The sequence below is a fragment of the Falco peregrinus genome, chromosome W (genome assembly GCF_023634155.1).
Source record: "Falco peregrinus isolate bFalPer1 chromosome W, bFalPer1.pri, whole genome shotgun sequence".
NCBI lineage: Eukaryota > Metazoa > Chordata > Aves > Falconiformes > Falconidae > Falco > Falco peregrinus.
This window is the reverse complement of record NC_073743.1, coordinates 7,068,551-7,073,661: the sequence shown is the minus strand read 5'-3', so window position 1 is coordinate 7,073,661 and position 5,111 is coordinate 7,068,551. Positions and strand designations below refer to the sequence as shown.

Sequence of the window (5,111 nt, the reverse complement as noted above, 5' to 3'; positions counted from 1 at the left end):
ACAAGGGAGCAGAAAAGAGCTGGCAGATCTTCAAGGATGTTTTCCATAGAGTGAAAGAGCTCTTGATTCCCATGTGTAAGAAATCAAGAAAGGAAGGCACGAGTTCAGCATGGCTGAGTTGAGACCTGCTGGTCAAACCAAACATCAAGAAGGAAATGCATAGGCAGTGGAAGTAGGGACAGGTATCCTGGGAAGAGTATAGGGACACTGCTTGGTTGTGTAGAGATGAGGTCAGCAAGGCCAAGGCATGGCTGGAGCTGAACTTGGCAAGGGACACAAAGAATAGTAAAGGCTTCTTTAGGTATATCAGCCAGAAAAGGAAGGTCAAAGAAAGTGTACCCCTCCTGATGAACATGACTGCCAAGCTGGTAACAACAGGTGAGGAGAAGGCTGAAGTACTCAACTTTTTTGCCTCAGTCTTCACTGGCAATTCCTCTTCCCACACCTCTCGAGTGGATGGACCTCAAGGCAGAGACTGGGAGAGAAAAGTCCCTCTCACTGTAAGAGAAGATCAGGTTCAAGACCACTTGAGGAACCCAAACTTACATAAGCCTATGGGACCTGATGACATGCATCCCAGAGTCCTGAGGGGATTGGCTGATATCGTTGCCAAGCAACTCTCCATGATATTTGAAAAGTTGTGGCAGTCAGGTGAAGTCCCCAGTGACTGGAAAAAGGGAAACATTGAACCCATTTTTAAAAGGGGTAGAAAGGAGGACCCTGGAAAATACAGACCTGTCAGCCTCTCCACTGTGCCTGGGAAGATCATGGAACAGATCATCCTAGAAGCTATGCTAAGTCACATGGAAGACAGGGAGGACATTTGAGACAGCCAGCATGGCTTCACCAAGGGCAAAGCTAGTGGCCTTCTATGATGGAGTGGACTACTGATGTCATCTCTCTGGACTTCTGTGTGGCCTTTGACACAGTCCCCCACAACATCCTTCTCTCTAAATTGGAAAGATATGGATTTGATGGATGAACTGTTCAGTGGATAAGGAATTGGCTGGATGGTCACATCCAGGGGGTAGTGGTCAATGGCTCAATGTCCAGATGGAGATCAGTAACAAGTGGTGGCTCTCAGGGATATGTATTGGAACCAGTACTGTTTAATATCTTCAACAACATAGCAGGATTGAGTACACCCTCAGCAAATTTGCAGATGACATCAGGCTGAGTGGCACTATTCATATGCCTGAGGGACAGGATGCCATTCAGAGGGACCTGGACAAGCTCAAGAAATGGGACCATGTGAACCTCATGAGGTTCAACAAGGCCAAGTGCAAGGTCCTGTGCCCAGGTTGGGGTATCAGTGCAGGCTGGGGGATGAAGGCATTGAGAGCAGCCCTGTGGACAAGGACTTGGGGTGCTGGTGGATGAAAAGCTGCACATGAGTCAGCAATGTGCACTTGCAGCCCAGAAAGCCAGCTGTATCCTAGGCTGCATAAAAAGAAGTGTGGCCAGCAGGTCAAGGGAGGTGATTTTGCCCCTCTACTCCACTCTGGTGAGACCTCACCTGGAGTACCACATCCAGCTCTGGAGTCCTCAGTAGAAGACAGACATGGACCTGTTGGAGCAGGTGCAGAGGAGGGCCACAGAAATGATCAGAGGGATGTAACACCTCTCCTATGAGGAAAGGCTGAGAGAGTTGGGGTTGTTCAACCTGGAGAAGTCTCCAGGGAGACTTTATTGAAGCCTTTCAATACTTAAAGGTGGCTTATAAAAAAAGAGTAGGACAGACTTTTTAGAAGGTCCTATAGCAATAGGACAAGGGGTAATGGTTTTAAACTGGAAGAGGGTTGATTCAGACTAGATAGAAGGAAAAAACTCTTTATGATGAGGGTGGTGAAACACTGGAACAGGTTTCCCAGAGAGGTGGTAGATGCCCTGTCCCTTGAAACGTTCAAGGTCAGGTTGGATTGGGCTTTGAGCAACCTGATCTATTTGAAGATGCAGGGAGGTTGGACTAGATGACCTTTAAAACTCCCTTCTAACCCAAACCATTCTATAATTCTATGAAAAGAGTGGCAAAGCTGCATGCATAAACATACACACAGGTCCTAAGATACATATACATACATACCACAAAGTAAGCAGCAATCTTTCTTATATGTTTTGGGGTGCTTGGAGGCTTTTGCGTTGTTATTTTTCAGTTCCTCACAGTCACTCGAAATTAAATTCCCTGACTGACTTTCATAGTCATGTCTTTCAAGCTACAAAGCAGCTTATGCAATTAGGGAGATAAAACTCAGAGGCTTTTGTTGGGAAAGAGTTAGGATTGGACAATGAATGTATTTAACTTTTGAGGTTTCCTTTGGGTACTTTTCCTTATCACAGGTCACCTATTACATAGACAATGTTTTGGTATAGATATATCTATCTATCTGTATGTAAGAATACATATATATGTGCATACAGAAACTGTCAATGAAATTTCAGTTTTGCCCACCTATATGACGCTGGCCTCAGAGCTTTTTTTTCAAGTATGCTTGGCATGATTTTATCATTCCATTCCAATTTATCATTTCCGCTTTTTCCCTTAGGTTAACTGATAATCTGTATGTCATCATTAAAAACTTTTAAGTATCAGTTTGTTGTTAAAGTATGCTGAAGCAGAATAACATATCCAAGCAACTTCTGCCATGCTATGTTCAAGAGGTGGTACCAAATAGGCACAAATGCACCTTATTCTGTAATTTAACAAGGTGATAGTTCTTTAAGATTCCTTCATTCTCACAGTATCAAGTGAAACCTTTGATCAAAACTAAAATTACTTTTTTTAATCCATGAGGCATGGATAACTGATTAGTAACTCATTTTAAATACTACTCTCCCTATGGAGTAGAATATCAGTAACTCACACCTATGAGAGGCCTGGCTTGCAATTTAGTTTTCTGCATAGATAAAAAACTAAAGAAGGGAAGAAAATGTTTTTCTGTGTCAGGAACATCCTTCAATTATTATTATGATAATTTTACCATAATAAAAAGTGTCACACAATATTTTTTGGATCAATTAATGATTTTCTGATCTCATAGGAACTACCATCTTTCTGACAAGTAAAAAAAAAACATTATTCTTTTGTATGAACTGAGTAGTAGTAGGAGAAAGAAGAGAATGAGAGGAATGTTGTATGGGGCTGCTTAGGGCTCATCTAAGACATTACTGTATTAAAAATAAGGCTTAAAATCCTCCTAGTCCTGAAACAGAAACAGTGCTACTGACCTACTATACACAACTTTATGTTCTTCTAAATGGATGTGCATCTTGGACAGTCAACTCTTCTGGCATCTGACATGACTGAGCATAATACTGCCTTTCAGGTAAGCAAAAAATAACAATGGGTTTCATGAATCACCCTCACTTCTGAACTCACCTTAAACTTTGGACATGATAGAACACTATTTGAGGTATGATCACAGGAAGCAAACCATAAAATTTCAATTGCAGATACATTCATGATCAAAAAAAAAGTCAGTGCACTGCAGAATTATGCATTAATGTCTTGAATCTCCATACTAGGTCTCAATATATGGATTACCCTATATTTTTTCCATAAAGTACTTAACTTGAGAACAACAGCTGATCAAGTAAAACATTTTTTGGATTGCACAGACATATTTGATTTTCTTCAGTTTTCCCCTTGCAATATGTTTTGATTGTCAGGTTTTAGATGCAGAAGAAATCATCAATGACAGAAGTTTACTCGCTTACCTCCAAAAAAGAAAAGCGAACAGAGGACTGCATGGACTGCAGGTGCTTGTTGGGGTTGGGCTCAGGCTCCTTGTTGTGAGACTGCAAGTTAAAATAATGTCATCTCTAGTGAACAGAAGGTTTAGCAAGAGTCACATTTTTTAGTGTAGGAGTTACAAAAGGAGTTTCAGGTAGAAACAGTCTTCCCGAACGATTTACAGTAGCTACACAGTTTTTGACTTAAAATGAAATTGTTTTAAATAAAACCAAATATGAAATCTGGTACTGGTGCATATACTTGACTGTGTTAGACACCCTCTGGGAACAATACTTGTGTACAGTTCCACAGAGAGGAAAAAAATGGTAAATTGCTTCAGACTTCTAAGCATTTTGTATGAAGCAGAATATGTAACTGGGACACTTTTTGTTTTTAAATCTTAGGATTTTTTAAAGGTTTTTATATGTAAATCAGATGTGTTTTAAAAAAGGAAACTAAAAATTATTAAGAGCTTTCATCAGTAATAAGAAAATCATAGTCAAAATTTCCAAATTGAGAGCCTAGATTTTGGGCACTGACAAAAATTAAGTGACCTAGTTAAATACCAGAAATTTCCATTGATTTAACTATGAAATGTTCCATCACAAACATCAAGCCCTTTATCTTGGTAATCAAATATGCATATAAACAACTAACCCCCAAAAAACATACTTGAGCATTTACCTTCAAAGGTGCCTTCAAGAAACTGCTTCAAGGGCAGCTCTGATCAAAAGGTCTCTCAATAAAACAGTAGGCCACTGGCAGATTTCACACATGTTCTTTTAAAATATACTCATGGAGTTAAATGAACTTGTCCATGTAACACCTGCAAGAAAACTTGTTTTTTTTAAAAAAAACATGTTTAATAGCATGCCTCTTGTCGCAATTAGCTGAAGTTATCTGTCCAAAACTACATGTAACTGCCTTCTGTGCAGACTGAGCAAAGGCAGAAGCTTATGGGGAACTTCGAAGAGGGTCCCCCGTGGAGAGTCGGCCAAGTAACAACAATCACACCAATATGGCTACATGCCGTGCTCACTTTATTCAACAAACAAATCATATTTATAACTTAAACCAACCGCTCACACGACTCTACACACAGGTGATTGGATAAAAGTTTCTAGTCACGCGGGCGTCCGTGTCGCTGATTGGTGAGCATGCTGCAGGCGCCTGATCAGAGTGTGCTGATGAGAGTGTGTTGATTTCACGGTTCCCAGGACTTGCTCTGCACCTGCCTTCTTGTTTGTGCATAGCTTGTTTTCTTTCTCCCACTGCTTGTTCCTAGGACAATTTAAAGCTGCTCTGCAGCTTCAACTAACAGGCCTGGGTTGTCCAACCCGGACAATGGTAACATATGTCCTTGGTCCTCTAAAAATCCCTC

The 5,111-nt window shown here is 40.8% G+C and overlaps 1 long non-coding RNA gene across 1 annotated transcript; it reads left to right on the top strand.

Moving 5' to 3' along the window:
* Nucleotides 1-459: 459 nt before the first annotated feature.
* Nucleotides 460-3,975, top strand: LOC129783189 (uncharacterized). The gene is made up of 2 exons (XR_008745160.1): nt 460-3,323; nt 3,667-3,975. It is a non-coding gene; the product is annotated as an uncharacterized LOC129783189 (long non-coding RNA).
* Nucleotides 3,976-5,111: the final 1,136 nt, after the last annotated feature.